Below are 20,472 nucleotides of genomic sequence, written 5' to 3'. Positions count from 1 at the left end.
CATAGAAGCGTAAGATGACACTTTGTAATTTCCCTTAGCACAATTGTATACTTATGGGGGAAACTGGAAAGACTGAACTACATCCTTACCTCTGAAAATTTGTTATTTATCTTTATATCAAAGTCACTTTTCCTGAGGAAAATCAAAATGTATTCACCATTGCAAAGGTAGAAAGACAGAAACACAGAAGAACTTAATCAAATTTTTTCCACTTTGTAGGTGAGTCTATTTTTCTAACGTTGTTTTTAGTATTCCATCCTTATATTTTAATTTGGAGAATTTGACTATGATATGTGTTGATTTTTTTGGAGGCATCTAGTATATTAAGTGTTCACTGTGCTGCTTGAATGTGGATTCCCCTGTTCTTCATAATACCTGGGAAGTTTTCTTCAAGTAATTTTCCAACAATATTCTATGTGACTTCCTTGTCACTCCTGGGTCCTGGAATTCCAGTCATATGTATATTGTTCTTTTTTTGCATCATCCCACGTGATTCTACAAAGGGGAACCAATTATATTAAGTTACGGTTTCTCAGTGAGACAATGGGACAACATATACAGAAAGTTGAAAGAAAATAATTGCCAGCCAAAAATCCTATACCCAGCAAAGCTCTCCATGAAATATGAAAAACCCCGAATAAATAAAGCACTTCTGAAACAAACAAACAAAAAAACACCAATCAACCCTAAGTGGGCATAGTTCTCCTTGACCTCAAAACTTGCTACATAGCAGAAATAATCAAAACAGTATGGTACTGTACAATGACAGACATATAGACAAATGGAGCAGAATTGAATACCCAGAAATGGATCCAGCTATCTATGGTCAACTGATATTTGACAAGGAAATAAAACCTATCAAATGGGGAAATTACAAGCTCTTCAACAAATGGTGCTGTCAAAACTGGACTGCTAATAGAAGAATGCTGAAACAGAATCCACATCTCATAGCATACACAAAAATCAACTAAAGGTGGACAGAGACTTGGGAGTAAAACTACAAAGCATAAAGGTCCCAGGAATCCATGGGATACCTATTGACTTGTTTCAATTAAGAGATGCAGAGTTGGACCACTAACTAGTCTATGTCAGGAAATTTGGAGGACAGCTATCTAGCCAGCAAATTGGAAAAAGTCCATATTTGTTCCCACTCCCCAAAATGATAATTCATCATGATGTAGAATCTATCAAATAATATGGTTAATATCACATGCAAGCAAAATACTGTTAAAAAATGTCAAGAATGTTGTTGTTGTTGTTGTTGTTATGTGTCGTCAAGTCGTTTGCGACTTATAGAGACCCTATGTACAACAGCCCTAAACCCTGCTCTATCCTGTGCCAAACGCACTGCCTCTGACACACCCATCCCGATTACCCCAGTCACTGAATCAATCAATCTCATAGAGGGTCTTCCCCTCTTGTGCTGTCCCTCCACCCTCCCAAGCATGATGTCCCTCTCCAATGACCTGTCCCTCCTTGAAACATGCCCAAAGAATGTCAGATGAAGCCCAGAATTCTTGCCTCCAAGGAGTAGCTTGGTTTAACCCTCTCCAGGATGAATCTGTTTGTTTTCTTGGCAGTCCATGGTACATTCAATACTCTTCTCCAGCACCACAGCTCAAAGGTATCAATTCTCCTTCTGTTCTCCCTAGTCATTGTCCAACTCTCTGATGCATAACAAGTGATTGCAAAGACATTACATAGGTTCAATATTACAGACTGATTTTAGTTTGGAAGCAGGAGTGACATCTACTCCCTAAATTACATGCCTCTGGAAACTCTATGAACTTTGAGAAACAATAGTAGTTTTAAGAAGGTTCGTGGCCTTTTGATGTCTATCTATCATCTATCTATCTATCTATCTATCTATCTATCTATCTATCTATCTATCTATCTATCCCTTGTATTTAAAAGTTGGCTGCAACCAAGAGTCTAGGGTCTAGTGTTATTTTATTTTGGAGGAACAGTCTTCTAAATTGTACAGAACTCCTCTGTCAATTTGCTGCACTGAGATAATCTGGATTTGCTGTAATGCTGAACCTTGTGCTATCTGGGGATCAAATGTCATAAAATGGCTACTCATGGTGGACAGTGTTTGGTCGAGCTCCTAGTTTAAGACAGGTTTGGAAGCAGGAGTGGCATCCAATTCCTAAACCACCTGCCTCTGGAAACTCTGTAACCTTGGAGAAAACATTTGATTCTGTGGATCATAACAAGTTTGCCTGACTTTGAGGAAAATGGGAGTCTCAGAGCACTTAATTATACTCATGTAATACCTGTACCTGGACCAGGAGGCTATGTGTGACAGAGCAGGGAAACACTGCAGGGTTTAATTTAAGAAGGGAGCTCAACAGCATTGCATTCTCTCTCCATACATATTCAATCTGTATCACGAGCAAATTATTTGTGAAACTGGACTCTATGAAGCATAATCTGGCATCAGGATTGGATAGAGACTCATCAATAACCTGCCTTATGCAGATGAAACAACTTTGCTTGCTGAAAGTGAGGAAGATTTGAAGCACTTGTCCAGGAGATCAAGGAATGTAGCCTTTAATATGAAGTATAACTCAATGTCAAGAAAAGAAAGATTTTTACCTCTGGAACAATATGCAACATCATGATGGATGGAGAAGAGATTGAAACTGTCAACAACTTCATTTTATTTAAATCCACAATTAACACCCTTGGTACCAGGAGTCAAGAAATAAGGAGACACAAGGACTGCTTAGTAGTTCTTTACTTACAATGGATTTAGCAGCTTTTAATGTCTTTAAGTGCTGTTTTAACCTTTATTTTGAGCTTCTCAATGATTGCATCTCAAGATATTATGTACCACAAATGGCATGCAGATGTGGGGAGGTATAAAAAGCTCTCATTCTTTGAGAAAGCAATGTGTTGGTTCTTGGTTCGGGTACAGTTCCTTCATCTGCAAATAACTTTTCTTTTTTATCCCATGGTGTAATATAAAGGTAATTTTTTGTTGCTTCTGAGCTAGGAGAAGATTGTAAAACCATGATTTTTATTTAAAAAATTAAGCATATGGTCAAAGTGGAATTTTGATCAGATCTAATTAACTGAATGAAAACGTTAAACTCACAAGTGTTTCAATTTGGCACTGTTTCTGAATTATTTCAGTGCTGTTGAGTAGAAACTGACTAGGTGAAATCTAGTGGGTTTCCAAAGTTGTAAGTCTCAGAAAAGGAGATGGCACATTTTTCTCCCTCTGAGCAGCTGGTCAATTAAAACTACCAGAGAGGAATGGCCTTTTGGGTTAGCAGTGCAACTCCTGAAGAGCCAGGCCACCAGAGCTCCTATTCTGGGATAATCATAGAATTAAAACAAACAAAATTCTCTACTATAATGTAGTCCCATTCAAATCATGGTAATTTTCTATTCGATCTCTGAGGCTGTAAATTGTGACAAGGGAGGATGATGGATTTGACTGTGAACCTTTGCAATTAGCAGCCTGCCCACTATGTCCCATACCACCAGGGGATCATTTTCTTATCACTGAAAAATGATGGGGTTTCTATTTTTTTTAGGGGCAATTCAGTTAAGTAATAATCTTGGTGACTGTTTTAACAACAGATCTGAATTCTGTCCTAACCTGTGCCATCCGCATCATCTCTGATAACTTGAGCCCATTGATGCAGTCACTGTGTCAATACATCTTCTTGAGAGTCTTGCTCTCTTTTTTGACCCTTCAGCCTTCTAAGAATAATATGCCTTTTCAGGGAATAGCCTCTCCTAACAATATGTCCAAAATATGAGAGATGAACCTTTGCCATCCTTGCCTCCCAGGTCACTCTAGTTGCATCTTTTACAAAATATGTATTTGGTAATTCTTTTGACAGTTCATGGGTTGTTCAGTCCTCTTCTACAATGCCACAACTCAAAAGTACCAATTCTTCTACCATCCTAATTGACTGTCCAGCTCTCAGATGCATAGCAAATAATGGAAAAGACCATGACCTGTGTCTTCAGACTGATACCATCGTATTCATATTTTTGAGAGATCCCTGCTGAAATACTTGCCCAAAGCAATACATCTTATCCTCTGACTTCTATTATAAATGATATTGATTGTTTATCCAAATAAAATTAAATTCTTGACAGTTTCTATCCTTTCTCCATCTGTCAAGATATTGCACATCTGCCCAGTAAGGACTTTGATGTTGAGATGCAGTCCATATTGTAGGCTGTAGTTTCTTACCTTCTACAACAGGATTTTTAGGTTGTCCTTGCTTTCAGCAAGCAACATTGTGTCAACTGTATAAGGTAGTAAGTTGATGAGTCTTTTTCCAATCCTGATAACACAGTTATTTTTTTTTTAAATTTCTATTAGTTTACTTACAAAATTAGAATACATTGTTTACAAGAAAAAATATCTTCACTTCCCCTCATCTTCCCATCCAACAAATTGTAGAGTCCCATGTTTAATCCCTCCTCCCCCTGAACATGCCCATACCTCTGTTTCCAATCTCTTAAGCCCCTCTTGGAACCTTATACTCATTCTACAATAATGGTTTTATACCATAATTATTCTTGTGGGACTGAGTTAGTTCACCCAGAATAATACTCTCCAGTCCCCTCCCAAGCTAGGTAATAATTTACAAAGTTACTGCTCCTGTGTGCTCTATTCACACTCTGTTGTGTGAATGTACCATAATTTCTCAATCCATGTGTTTGTGTTTGGACATTTGGGCTGTTTCCATGTTCTTGTAATGATAAATAATGCTACTATGAACACTGGTGGACAAATCTCCTTTTGTGCCTCAGTTCTCATTTTCTCAGGGTATAGTCCAAGTAGTGGAATAGCTGGGTCATATGGAATTTCTGTGTTCAGCTTTTTGTGGAAGTGCCAAACTGTCTTCCACAATGGTTGTACCATTTTACAATCCTACCAACAATGTATAAGGCTATCTTTCTCACCACATCCTCTGAAACATTTATTACTTGCTGCCATGTTAAATTTTGCCAAATTCTTCTTAATAGAATCCAGCTTTACAAATTATTTGATCAGCATAGAAATTGAATAGCTGTGGAGAAAGGATCCATACTTTATGAACACACTTCTTGATTTTAAACCAATGTTCCCTTGTTTGGTTTGAAGAACACTTTCTTGGTCTAGTTACAGATTTCATATGAGTACAATTAAGAGTTCCAGGATTCCCACTCTTAGTGCTGGTCATAGTTTGCTGTAATTCACACAGTCGAATGCCTTTGCATAGTCAATAAAACACAGATAGATATTCTTCTGATATTCTGAATAGTCTCACGAAAATGGAAACAATTTGATTGGTGGTTGTGATTGTTATATGCCATCTAGTTGGAACTGAGTCATGGCTGAACCTTCAGTGAATATCCAGAAGTAATAAATCATAAAGGAACTGATTACACATCTTTCTCCCACAGAGCAGCTGGTGAATTTATACTGTGTTCTTTGGGATTGGTAGTTCAGTTCCCTATCACTAGTCCACTGAAAATCTCTTTGTTAATAAAACATCTGAGTTTGACCTTCTGTTTGTGCCATTCTTTTTATTATTCTTCTTATTATTCTAGTCTATTTACAAAATTTGAATACATTTTTTCCAGAACAGAGTCTTCCAATTTCCCTTACCCCCTCTCTACCCATTGTGCCTCTTTTTTGACATACTCAAATAGTTTATCTAATAGTTTCCTGAAATTTTATTTACACATAATCCCATGGACATACGCCTTCATCCCAGCTATTTCCCCCACATATGCCTACCTTTATCAAGACTAAATCTGTCAGATCAGTATCCTGGTGGTTAACCAACAGGTAATTTGATGAACCATTTGTGATTAAGTGGTTTGACATGTTAGCCTACTTGGCCAACATTTACATTTTGCTATGAGTTGCAAGCAACTCTACGGCACATAAAAACAACAACAGCAATTCCCTTAGATTTTATTTGATAGGGATTTCCTCTGATGTTATTTATATAACCATTGGATAAAATACATGGATCATATAGCTGGTGCAGCTTTTGTGTACATGTTTTTGTCTTGTTTCATTTTTAAGTAATGAATGTACTCTGATTAGGAAAAGATGATTACAACGAGGTGATAATGTTTTTTACATTCATAACCATTAGTTGCCTATTTGCCTTAAAGATAGCTCAGTTTGGATTTAGATTATTTTCACTAGGAGGAGGACAAATTCACCATGGTCAGAGATACAGAATATATAGTTTTGAAAGTGTTGTAACTAGACTAGACAGTGTTAGAAAATCTCTGATTTTTTCCCCCTAAATGATTACATTCAAGAGGATAAAAATATTGTGTTCATCTTTTGTTAGGAATATTTTCTAAAGAAGTAACACTATTTGCATACTTGGTAAGAATAAAAAAGTGAGCTGACAATGGAATATGGAAATCTTTCTTCATTTGTTTCTTTGCTATTGTGATATCGCTTATTTGAAGCAAAACTTCTCACATTTAGATGAGAACAGAGCATGTTCTTTAAATCCCAGCAAGGAAAACATGCAGAATGACTTTGGATGAGAGGACATAAGGTGTTTCTCTGAGTAGCAAGCCAGTTTTCACGAGGGGGCGGTGTGCTCCAGCACCCATCTGCATGCCTGTGAACAGAGCTTTCACCAGGTGTCCACCCCAAGCACACACAGATGTAGAGCAAGGAGAAGGTGTCCCCAGTGGAGAAGAGGAATGGTGTTACAAAAAAAAAATTACACAGACATGATGTTCTAGCTGGAAATTTCCCCAGATTATTTGGGAAAGAAAAGCAAATAGCACTCTAGTTCATTATCCACAAAACATTACTCAACAATAGGTACTATTTCAAATAGTTAATGGTTTTTAAATACAATAATCTGAAATGTCACAAAACTTTGTACTTAGCAATAAAGTGTATATCCAGGGTTTTAATGCATATTTTTGTGCTTTTAGGGGATGTGGAATCTAATTATGGGTAAATTGGCTTGGTATACAAAAAGGGAAATGATTCACTTTGGAGTGCACTTCAGATAACATTTGATAGGTGGGAACAGAGTACAGGTTATTTTATATGAATTTATCTTTTTAAAGTGAGCTTTAATACCTTAATCAGTAAGCAGTTGCACTGCCTCTTTGGCAGTTCTAATCCATTAGTGGCTCCACAGAATAAAGACAGGCAATCTCCTCCTGTGCACTCTATTGCCTCTGAAAACTCACTGGAGGGTCACCTATGAGTTGGTTCCAACTTGACAGTAGTAAATTGTGTATCCTTTTAAAAAAATCAAATTGGGAAGAAAAAATATTTTGTTCCACTCTGAGCACAATAATGGTTAAAAAAAATCTTGCCCTCTCAATATTGTTTTCCTTCTAGAATCTACTTACTTACTGATCTTCCTAAAGACCTTTGCAGAAAACAAGATTATTGGTGGCACAAGTTGCTTCTAACAATCTAACAAACCAACCACACAGAGACGCCACAGAAGACAAGACTTGTAATCTGTTTACATGAAACATTACAGATGTCTTGTTGTTGTTAGGTACCATCAAGTTGATATGACTCATAGCAACTCCAAGAACAAGAGAGCTGAACCTTTACCTATCCTGAACCATTCTCATATTCTCTGTCATACTCAAATCCATTGTTTCAGGCACTGTGTCAATCCATCTTGTTGAGGGTCTTCCTCTTTTGGTGACCCTCTTTCTTTTCCAGAAGTAATATCGACTTCAAATTACAAATAGGACAAAGAACAGATCAAGTTTGTTTTGGTTTTTGGGTTTTTTTCTGCACTCAGATATGAGCTTGAGCATAGTAGAGATAGGGCTCTGTTTCAAGCTGTTGTTTTAGGATCTCTGCTTCTTAAGCTAAAGGAGTTGAAAAACAAATTCAAGCCATGGGTGGCAATACTTAAGGATAGTTTGGGTACAATGTTAAATGATCCAGGAAGTATCAAAAGATGATGGAAGGAGTACACAGAGTCACTGTATGAGAAGGAATTGGCTGACACAGAGGAATTTCATGAAATAACATATGAGCAAGAGCCTATGGTAATGAAGGAGGAAGTTGAAGTTGCTCTGAAGAAATTGGCAAAAAAAAAAGACTCCAGGAGTTAACAGCCTAACAACTGATTTATTTCAAGAAGCAGACACTGCCCTGGATGTGCTCACTAAGTTGTTCCAGGAAATCTGGAGGACAGCCAGCTGGCCCACTGACTGGAAAAGATCAGTAATTGTTCCCATTCCAAAGAAAGGTGACCCAACAGAGTGTGGAAATTATTGAATAATATCGTTAATATCACATGCAAGCTAGATTCTGCTGAAAATTATCCAAAAACGTTTGGTACAATATGTCAACAGAGAACTGCCAGATGTACAGGCTGGATTTTGAAGAGGTTGTGGTACTAGGGATATAGCTAATGTAAGATGGACCTTGGCAGAAAGCAGAGAATACCAGAAGAATGCCTATCTGTGCTTCATTGACTATGCAAAAGCTTTTGACTGTGTGGATCACAACAAGCTGTGGCTGACTTTGAGAAGAATGGGAATCCCAGAACATTTGATTGTGCTAATGTGAAACCTATACTTGTACCAAGAGGCAGTCGTCAGAATAGAGCAAGGAGACACTACATGGTTCAAAATTAAGAAGGGGTTCCATATTTTGTCAGGGACTTTTTTTGTCTCCATACCTTTTCTATCTGTATGTAGAACAAATCATCCGAAATGCTGGGTTGTACGAGGAGGAATGTGGCATCAGGATTGGTGGAAGAATCATCAATAACCTGTGTTATGCGGTTAACACAACTTTGCTTGCTGAAGGTGAGGAGGACCTGAAGCGTTTGCTGCAGAAAGTCAAGGACTGTAGCCTTCAATACGGATTGAAGCTCAGCATCAAGAAAACAGAGATTCCCACCACTGAGCCAATTGGCAGCATCAGTATGGATGGTGAAGAGGTTGAGATAGTTAAGTTTTCATTTACTTGGTTCCACAGTCAACACTCTTGGTAACAACAGCCAGGAAATCAGGAGATGAATTACATTGGGAAAGTCAGCTGTGAAGGATCTCCTGAGAGTATTGAAAAGCAATGACATCAGGATGGAGACTAAGGTGCGCCTGATCCAGGCTATAGTCTTCACAATTACGTGCTATGCATTGGAGAGTTGGACAGTGAATAGGGATGATAGAAGGAAAATTTATGTCCTTGAGCTGTGGTGCTGGAGAAGAGTGTTGAATATATCATGGGCTGCTAGGAGAACAAACAAGGTTTGTCCTGGAGAGGGTGAAGCCAGAGTGCTCCTTGGAGTCAAGAATTCTGAAGCTTTGTCTAATATACTTTGGTCATGTGTCAAGGAGGGACTGGTCCTTGGAGAGGGACATCATGTTTGGGAAAGTGGAGGGACGGCACAGGAGAGGAAGACCCTCGATAAGATGGATCGAGTCTGTGAGTGGAGTGGTGGGAATGAGTGTGAGACGGCGAGGTAGGCACAGGATAGAACGGTGTTTAGGGTTCTTGTACATAGGGTCACTATGAGTCCCAAGCGACTCAATGGCACATAACAACAACAAAGACAACATTAGTTTTAGGGACCCTTTGGCTACCCTTTGGCTTTTGGAGAAATATTCTCCTAGGTTGTATAACCCTGGTATGTGCACTTACTGTACACAGGTAACTCGTGGTTGCTGTGAAGCCGAACACTATGACACTGATGAGTCAAATGCGAGAATGTTTACCCATGGTGGACAGTGTTTGGTGGAGCTCCCCGATTAAAACAAGCTTGGAAGCAGGAGTGGCATCTACTTCCATAATAGCTTGCCTATGGAAACCCTATGAACCTAGAGAAAGGATGCAAGTTATATAGGTGTCCAGGACTTTTGTTTATAGGGTCGCTATGAGTCGCCTACGACTCCACTGCACTAACAAGAACAACAACGAGTTTTAGTCATCTTTATGGCACCTAACAACAACAGCAGAAAGCAACAGCTTTGGACTCATCTTTGTTTTCCTTCTCCCAATCAAAATACTCAATTTATGTTTTGAAATCTAAAGATTCCCAAGTAAATAATCAGAAATGCATTTTTAGAAAGTTGTTTTGTGTTTTTCTTAATGAAAGGCTAAAATAAAATTACCACATTTCAAAAGAATAATCTAGTATGGGAAAAGAGAATTTCTCTCAAGTCTACTCCAATGTCTAAGAAGAAATTATTTAATTTGTTGTGAGTGTCTTTTCTATGTTACGAAAATAAGTCAAGCCCAAATTAAACCTTACTGTAAGATGAAAAATGCCTTCGGTAGACAATAAGAATATCCAATCTGACAATTTGTGGATCACTTTCTCTTGCAGCTTTCAGATTGCTTTTCCTTCCAAACCTTCATATTATAGTGACCTAAACAACTTTTAAAACTATGGTTCATTACATAATCAATAAACTTCAACTAACTGTAAACTTTACTGTGTTTAAAGATGCAATGTTTTTAAAAACTGAGACATAATCATTACTTAGAAAGTACAATTAAATCCTTGTTTATAATGCTCATAGCCAGGTAAAGAAAGCTTGGAAGCAGAAGTGGCATCTACTTCTGAAATAGCTTGCCTCCAGAAACTCTATGAACTTGGAGAAACGATAAAAGTTACACAAATGTTCAGGTCTTTCGTCCTATGAGTTGTCTATGACTCAGTGGTACTTAAAAGAAACAAAAACAACAAACAGCTAAAGATCACTACTTATTTTCTAAATCAGGCAAGCAGTGAATATAGACATATCAGATAAAGATATATAATCATATTATAAAAGCTGGGGTGTGTGTATGTGATGTCTGATATAATTACTATTTCTGTAAATGAAAAAGGGTAACGTCAATCATTATTAACAATAACAAACCATAACACATCAGGGTGTCCATATTTTTAAATTAACATAATATTAACAAATGGCATAAGAAAATATTGATGTAGAGAAGAAAATCGTGGGATATGAAAACTTGCAATGCAAAATAAACTCAAAGATGCTAACAAAAAATTATAGAAGAACCTGAGTGAATAAAATGTTACTTTAAAAGTGTCATCTCTCTGTAATATGTTTCATAAAATTAATTACATTAAAGGCCTTTTTTTGTATAAAATGAAAGTGAGAGTTAAACCAATTGTCTTTATGCTTTTCTTTGCTTAAATATGTCTGCCTAAAACAATTAAAAATACTAGAGTAAAATTGTATAGTTTGAAGTGCTGGACCATTGTTATATACTGTATCTTAAGTTCTGCCTAAATTTATATTTTAAAGAGTTACAATAATTAATATCTCCTTTGATAGACCTAAAATAATAGTAATGGCAATAACTTGTTAAGACAGCTACATGGCCAATTATTTGGAAGAAATATTTACATGTTCCAGTCTTTAAAAGTTAATCAAAACTTTTGGCTTTGAATGTGGAAATTATCAAACAATATCATTAATATCACATGCAAGTAAAAAGCTGGAATAGTACATTTACAAGAATAAGTGCCAGAAATTCAAACTGGATTCAGAAGAGGCCGTGGCACAAGCTATATCATTGCTAATGTCTGGGGGAATCTTGGCTGGAAGCAGAGAGTAGTAAAAAGAGTTTTACTTATGTTTTATTGACTATGCAAAGGAATTTGATTGTGTGGATCAAACAAATTATAGCTAACCTGGAGAAGAATGTAAAACCTGGAAAACTTAAGTTGTGCACATGAAAAACCTATACGTAGACCAAGAATCTGTTGTCTGAAGAGAACAAGGACACATTGTATGATTTAAAATCAGAAAAGTTATGTATGAAGGTATCTTAGCTCCATTACTATTCAAATTGTATGCTGAGCAAATAATTTGAAAAGCTGGTCTTATATAAAGAAGAATGTGACATCTATATTAAAGTAAGACTCATCAATAACAAAGTTATCTACATTATGCATATGACACACCTTGCTTAGTGAAAATGAAGAGGACTTGAAGCACTTGTTGCATAACAGCAAAGACTATAGTCTTCAACATGGATTACATCTTAACATCAAGAAAACATAAATCTTTATCACTGTATCAATAGGCAACATCATGACTGATAAAGAAATGTCTGAAGTTGTCAATAATTTTTCATTTTACTTGGACCCACAATCAACATCCATGGTAACAACAGTCGAGAAATCAAAAGACATATTGCATTCAGAAAAATCTGCTGTCAGGGACTTTCCCACACTGCTAAAGATAAGATGTCAGTTTAAAGACTAAGATGTGTCTGATCTAAGCCACAGTCTTTTCAGTTAGTTGCTATGCATTTTAAACTGAAAGGAGGACAGAACTGATGCCTTTGAATTTTGGTGCTGGAAAAGAGGATTGAATATTCCATGTATTTCCAAAAGAACAAATAAGTTTGTGTTTAAGGAAGTGTAACCAAGATGCTCTATAGAAGTATAAATTGTAAAACTTTGTCTCACATATTTTGGGCATGTTATTAGAAAGGGCTTGTCCTTGGAAAAAGACATCCTTCTGGGAAAGGTGGTCACAGAAGGAGAGGTAGATTCTCAATAAGATATATCGACACAATAACTTTACCAATGGGCTCCAGCATATTAAAGATGAAGAGAATGGTGCAGGATAGGTCAAGGTTCAGATATATTGTTCACACATTTGCTCTAAGGTGTAGTTGACTTGATGGTACCTAGTAACAGTGGCAGCATTAATTGAAACATTCCTGCTCATCTACTCTTCACTTATTAACTATCTCATTATGCAGCATTTAATATTTTCAACAACAGTAAAACAAAATCCACCATCTAACTATTTCACACATTAATGAGATACATTTGGCAGCAATGAACTCTGACATGTGAGGCAAGATTAGCACTTGCTGTGATGGAAGAATAAGGTCAACTTAGCTGGGTCATTATTGTCAATAGTTTGACTGTAATGATACCATTTGGAAATTATTTGGGTAAGTATTTTGGCAGTTATGTAATGAAATAATTTGGCAATTATGTAACTATTACATTTATTAGTTAAATTATTATGATGTGTAATCTTCCATTTTGTGATCTGATGTAGCAGGCTTCTATGTTTGCATAATAGATGTTTTTGCATAGTAATGTGAGGAATGACTACACACAAAACCGTTTTTATTATTATTACAGTGATTACACAGTGGTCTTGAGCATGACAGAAAGAGTGAAGATGATGCAGGATAAAGCAACTTTTTGTTCTGTTGTCCATAGGGTTGCTATGCATCATGGTCAAGCTGAGGAATTTAATAACAGTAGCATGCAAACTAGTTTGATAGTCACACTTAAAAAAGAGAAGGCCAGTGTGACAGTGCTTCAGTCATCATTTCCAGAAGGTAGTAAGTCATGGAACCATATCTGGCTGACTCAGGAAAAAAAAAAACCAACCCAAAAAACCAACAATGCTACACTTCACTACTCTAGATCTATGTCAAGAGTAAATCCCTATGAATGATTTTTAAGATGTGTGTGATCTGCCAGACTGAAACAATAAGGATTTCATGAATGCATGATTTCCCAATGAAGATAATAAATTGAGTCAGTAGGGCTAAAAATCATATAGAAAATATTAGAGTTCAGCATAGAACATTAAGACAGTCCAGTAATATTTCATGGTTAGCAGAGTTAAAGCAGCTGAGTATCTAATAAGATGAGTACAGTCAAAGACCCTATTTCAGAGTTAATAGGCAGATCATTACAAGCTTTGACCAAAGCAGTCCCCATACTGACCTAATCAAAATCCAGAATGAAAATTATCATAAAGTGCATGATGAACCAATTAGCCTGGAGCTGAGTTGTTTCTATCTGCTCAAGAATCTCAGCTGGGAATGGTAAATTAAAAATTAAAAAGAAATGAGGAGTAAAAAGAAACACTAAAAGAAAGGAGTATTACTTTAAACTCTGGATTCTTATGTAAAACTTTCAGAAGGAAAGCATTTTCATTTAAAGAAAAGCAAATGAACAAAACAAATTTAAAAATTATAGCTCCTATAGAGAACCAGTAGCTTTATATATGTCTCCACCTACCTCAGGGGCAACTCTTGTGGTAGTTAAACCACAACTAAATTAAGTAAGGAACACTGAAGGCATGGCCAGTGATGTGTGATACTGAACAAAAGACTGCACGTCTCCTGGAGTTCAAATCTATCAGCTGCTTCGTGTAAGAGGGATGAGCAGTCTTCCCCTATTAAAATTTACATCCTTGAAAATCTGATGGAATACCATTATAAGTTAGTTTTGATTTAACTCATAGCTCCATAAAGATTTTCATTCTAAATTTTTAGAAATACATAGTCAGGTAGATTTTGTTTGCTCATTGCTGTTTTTGTTTTGTTTTGTTTTGTTTTGTTTTGTTGTTGTTTGCTTGTTTGTTTTTCTCCATAAAGTACCTCTGGGCTAACTCAGACCTCCAAATTTTTGGTTAGTAAGTATGTACATAAGCCATTTGCACCACCATGCCACACCTAGACAGGCAATAAATTATATGTGCCTTTATTCACTCTTTTAAATCATATGCCATGCATAGGAAATATTTGAAAATAATGTGGAGGTGAAGGTTCAGAGCTTCAAGTTGATGAAGATTCAAGATAAAACTGAATAACTCTGTTGGACTAAAAGTAGTGGTAGAATTATAATTAGTATGCCACATATAAACGAACAATTTGACCCCATCATAATTTTCCTGTAAATTCATTATTTGTGTCCATTTATCAAGACTGATAAAAATAGAAAAGATTTTAAATTAAAAACAAAATATCCTACCCTTCACCTGAAAAAGAACTTAAAAGCTTGTGTTCACAGAACCATGGCACTATTTTCTAAAGACGTTCTTCATTTTAGAAATATCAACTGTAAAGTCCTTGTTGAGTCAAATTGAGTTATATATTTAAAAAAAAACCCAAGCTTAAAAATCTGTGATAGGAAACTACTTATAACTATGCTGTTACCTGCCTGACTTTTGTCAATTCCCTTCCCAGAACATACAGTTAGTTTTCTTACTAGCTTATTCCGTTTTTAAATAATAAAATTACACTAAATAAATTTAGAATTTAAAAATATTCTCATTTTCATATTTTCAAATAAATTATTAGGAAATAATAATGAAAATAGCAAATAACAGAAAAATCAGACTGTCTGTAAAATGTTTTCATCTTTTCAATAAGAGTAAGAATGTTTGTGGATTTTGTAATCTTCTGTAAAACCTTCCTAAAGTATCTATTTTGTCAAAATATCACTATCTCTATAACAAGCACTAGCCTTTTTAAAATATTTACCTAGGAATAGTATATGCTCCTACATCTGGAGTCAAAGAGGAAAAAATTGAGAATTTTTACCAAATCTTGAAGTCCTAAGTTGACACAACATGCACTCAAAATGTGTTACTGATAACTGGTGACTGGAATGCAAAAGTGGAACCAGTAAAAATGGACTAGTAGTTGGAAAATATGGGCTTGGTGATAGAAATGATGCTAGACTATAGGATGATTGAATTTTGTGTTTACAATGTTTTATTCATGGCAAATACCTTTTTAAAAAGGCACAAACAATGACTTAACACATGGATCTCACCTGGTTAGCTACATAGGAATCAGATTGACTACATTTGTGGAAGAAATCATTGAAGAAGCTCAATATTGGCAGTCAAAATTAGGCTAGTGGTGGACGATAGGTCAGATCATCAATTACTCAAACCCAATTCAAATTTTGGCCAGAGAATATAAAAATAAATTCACAGGAACCAATATAAAATCTTTAAACAATACCTTGTGACGTTCAAGACCATTTTAGGTATAGGTTTGAGGCATTGAACACCAGTGATTCAAGACCAAATAAAGCTGTGGGATGATACCAAGGATATTATCCATGAAGAAAGCAAAAGATTCTTACAAAACAGAAGAGGAAGAAAACATTGGAATGGATGTCAGAAGAGACTCTAAAAATTGCAATTGAGGGTCAAGAAGCCAAAACAAAAGGAAAACATACCAAAGAGCATGGGGACATGGCATGGTTTAAAATTGAGGAATGTGTATATCAGGATTGTAGTCTCTCTCTAGACTCACTCAATCTGTGTGCTCAGCAAATTATTTGAGAAGCTGAACTCTGTGAAGAGGAATGTAGCATCGGGACTGAAGGGAGAAGGCACAACCTTGATTACTTGAGAGAAAGGAGTACTTGAAACACTTCCTACAGAAGATCAAAGAAAGAGCCTTTGGAATGTACTGCACCCCTAAATTAAGAAAACAAAGATTCTTACCACTGGACTTATAGGCAACTTTATGTGGATGGAGAGATTGAAACTCTCAACAGCTTCATCTTTCTTGGATACACAATACCCTTGGCACCAGCAGTCAGGAAATAAAGAGATGTAATGCTCTGGGGAAATCTGTAGTTAGGAACCTCTCCAAATTATTGAGGAATAATGATGTCATTTTGAAGACTAAGGTGCATCTGATTCAGGCCATAGTCTTTCCGATTACTTACTATGCATCTGAGAACTGGTCAATGAATAATTATCTAGGATGCCTTTGAGGTGTGATGTTGAAGAAGAGCACTGAACATTCCATGGATTGTCAAGATTAAAACAAAACAAAACAAAACCAGATACATCTTGGAGAGGGTGCAAATGGAGTGCTCTTTGGAGGCAAGAATGATGAGGCTTCGTCTCACATACTTTGGGCATGTTGCTAGGGGGGCCTATTCCTACAAGAAGGACATGATGCTGGGATGGGTGGAGGGTTGGCAAAAGAGAGGAATACCTTCAACCAGGTGGATTGACTGATGCAATGGTCTCTTGAGTGTCAGGAAATATGAGGATGACACAGGATAGAACAGCATTTAGATCTTTTGCTTATAAGGTGGCTATGAGTCGTATTCAATTTGACATCACCTAATAACAACAACAATAGTATGTACTAAGTTAAACATATTCCCATTATTCTATATAGAGCACAAGGTCTTATGGAAATGCGTTCAAAGCAAACTTAGACAATAATAAAGAAATAAAACAAAACAAAAAAAAAGATTCAGTTGGAAGTCATAACCCTATTTTAATAAAAGAAACAATGGAACAGTTTGTGCTATTCCATCTAAAAATATTAGAGATAATTATTGAAGTATAAGAAAAAAGTATCAACATTGAAAATGCAATATCATAAAAATTACTTAACAGAAAACATCACAAATTTTTAATTTAAAAGAAAAAATTCTAAATAATTTGCAAAAAAAATAAATTACAAAATCTTTCTTGAACATTATTGCCCAAGGTAACAGAATTATCGTCCTGTACAAATAAGCTAATTAATTATTGTTGTTAGGTGTTGTACAATTGATTCTGACTTATGTTGCTTCCACATATAACAGAATGAAATACTGCCATTCTCACATCATTCTCTCAATTGGGAAATGTTTGAACCATTGTTATAATCACTATAACAATATACCTTATTATAGGTCTCCCTTTTTTTTCCCTAACCTTTTATTTTACTCAGGATAATATCTTTCTCCAGGGACTTTTCTCTCCTGACAATCTTTCCTAAAGTTATACTTGAGAAAATATCACTCTTTTCACTTCTACAGAGCAGTCTCTTTGTCCAGATCTGTTAATTTTCCTAGAATTCCTTGGTATATTAAATATTATTTGCTTATAATACAAATTATTCTTCTTTAGTTTTTTTATATTCATCGCCCAGTTTCTCCATGCATTTAAAGCAATAGAATACAATATATTTGAGTCAGACATGCCATAGGCCTTAAGTGGTATCATTATTTTTTAATTTTATTTAAAAATTTTTTTATTATTATTTGTTGTGCATGTACCGTCAAATCAGATCTGACTGGTACAGGAGGAAATTGTCCCTCCTTCTCTGACAGAGCATCTGGTAGATTTGAACCGTGTACCTTTGGGATTGCAGTACAGCTTCTTGCCACTAAACTTTTTAATATTTTAAAGTGACATTTTGCTGCAGATTTGCTCAGTGATTGGTTATTGGAACTGATTGAAGTAAAATGGAATCTTTGACAACTTGTAAAAAAGAATGTGGCTGGCACAGAGATGGTAATATCTGATCTCCACTAGTTTCCCAAGAAAGACGAATACTCATCAAGAACATCAACAATCCAAAGCCAATTCCTATGAGGTCACACGTCTCCATGCTCTAGAACCTTCTTCTACCGATTCTAATATTAACAATTTCTCCACGACTTGGGTCACTCTCCTAATAGGTTCACTCATAGGTTGCAATGTCACACAGAATTCACAGACAATACTGCCTATTGTAGAGTTTATCATGAACTAGCTCGTTATACTTTGCTTAGAAACACAGGATAAAATTCTTCGATTGGCTTCTTCTAAGGCATGTTCTCAGGCAAACAGACTGTTGTGACCTTTGGGTTTCTTGCTCTGGCTCCTGCCATATGTTTGGGCAAGTGTTTAAAAGATCTTTTAGTTCTATCAATAAGTGTCCTCCCAACTCTACCAGTAAAGCCAAGGCCAAGATTCTTGGATCTTATTCCAAAGGCGACATATCAAACTTGGCATTATCTCATCATAGTCTCTGGTTCCCAGCCACTTCTTCTACTAGCATTGCTGCTGCTGATGTCTTGGAAGTCTCGCTCTGGTCTCACAGTAATCTCTGGCACAAAGAATATGCTATACTCTCTGCTTCTTTCTTGATGTTAATAAGGTTTCTACGTTCTGACGCTGAAGTTGTTCAATTTGAGCTTAGAGGGATGGCAAAACTGTCCAAGTCTCTCATTATTAGTCTACACATTTTATTTGTATGTCCCAATACTTACCCAGCTATTTACCTCTTTTTACATTATTAGCAAGATATCCAGATCCTTTGATGTGTTACAAACATCCCATGTAGTTGAAGGCAATGCCAAAAGCTTAAAAGCCGTATTGAATAATCTACTGTAGCACACAGCTTCAGTCTTTCTGTTTATCAGGAGGTTATTTATGAGTCCAATGGCGAAGATTTTTGTTTTCTCTAATTTCAAATGTAATATATACTGCGTGTTGTTGTCATTCATTTGTAAGTGCTTCAAGTCATTTTAGCTCTCAGGGAGAATGGTTGTGTTATCTACATATCTCAGGTTGTTAATGAGTCTAACTCTTCTTAATATAATCCAGTTTCTCAAATGAGTTTGCTGGGGACATACTTCTGTGTGCTGCTGAATTATCAATACTGCTGATCATCCCTCATAGCTGAGTCCTTTAATTTACCCCAGATGGCAATTCAAGTCAAAGTTAGTATAATAAAAAGGCATGAGCCTTGGAATCAGACACATTTAAACTGAATATAGAGCTTCACTGTTTGGTAATTATGTATTATCAGACCAGTTACTGTGCCTGGGCTCATCCATTTTAATTATAGGACTATTATCTAATCTTCAGGGTTATTTTGAGATTTTTCTTTTTAAAAAAATGTGAAAACTCTAAGCACAATGCCTGGAATATAGTCATTCCCTGAGTGTCCACAGTGAGCTGTGTTCTTTCTTTCTCTCTTCTCTATATTTTGTCGAGAAGAGATTGCTATATACCTCAGTGAAAAGACTCCTACACTGTGTAGCAATTGTCATTCAGTTCATTTTAATTCATGACGACCTCATGTATTAGAGTAGTTGTGTGCTTCATACAGATTTTCAGATGCTTCAGAATAGCTGGACATTTTCCTAATGTATTTTGGAGTGTCCCTAAACCTACAATTATTTTTGTTAGCAACTGAGGATGTTAACCATTTGTACCACCGAGGACTTCCTGCGCCGTATGGATGGTTGTTATTTTCAGTAAACAGGTGAAATTGGAAATGTTCAGCAGCAAGTTAGAAGGATCAGTTAGGAAGTGAGGATGACAGTGAGAAAATCTGTCCCTGACAAAACAGCAAAATGGTGACTCCAGATAGACCAGAGTAGGTAGACCAGGTACCTCAGAGCTCTAACTCCCACAAGAAGACACAAAATGTTTCCATTTAATGTTTAAATTAATGCAAAGATCCTTTTTTATTATAGTAGCCAGTCTTTGGGGCCGCATTGGAAGCACATCTAACAATTACATACAGTTGACCCTTCATATCAGTGGTTTTCATCCTTGGATTCAAGTAACCATGGATTAAAACTATTTGGAAAGGAAAAAGCCCAACAAAATAATTAAATGGTCAAAGCAATATTTCAAGGGTTAAAAGTGAACCTAAAGTGCTATGTATATAGTAATTACATTGCCTTCGAGATTGTAAGCAATCTAGAGATGATTTAAAGTCAGAAGGAGGTGTGTAGGCTATAAGCAGCACTAGATCATTTTCATTAAGGACTTAAGAATGGAAGGATTTTGGTGACTGAGGGGGTCATAGAACCAAGTAACTCATCCATGAGAATGGGCTTCATCTGAGAATAGACTGTGGAGGAATAGAGGTTTGTAAATTTCTCCGTAATCTAATGAATGTTACTTTTTCAGAAAGAACACCTAAATTAAAGCCAAGGAGGGATTTTG

This window comes from Elephantulus edwardii, unplaced genomic scaffold (assembly GCF_000299155.1).
Source record: "Elephantulus edwardii isolate Elephantulus edwardi_28Jun2011 unplaced genomic scaffold, EleEdw1.0 scaffold00010, whole genome shotgun sequence".
Classification (NCBI taxonomy): Eukaryota; Metazoa; Chordata; class Mammalia; order Macroscelidea; family Macroscelididae; genus Elephantulus; species Elephantulus edwardii.
Note: the sequence above shows the minus strand (reverse complement) of the source record.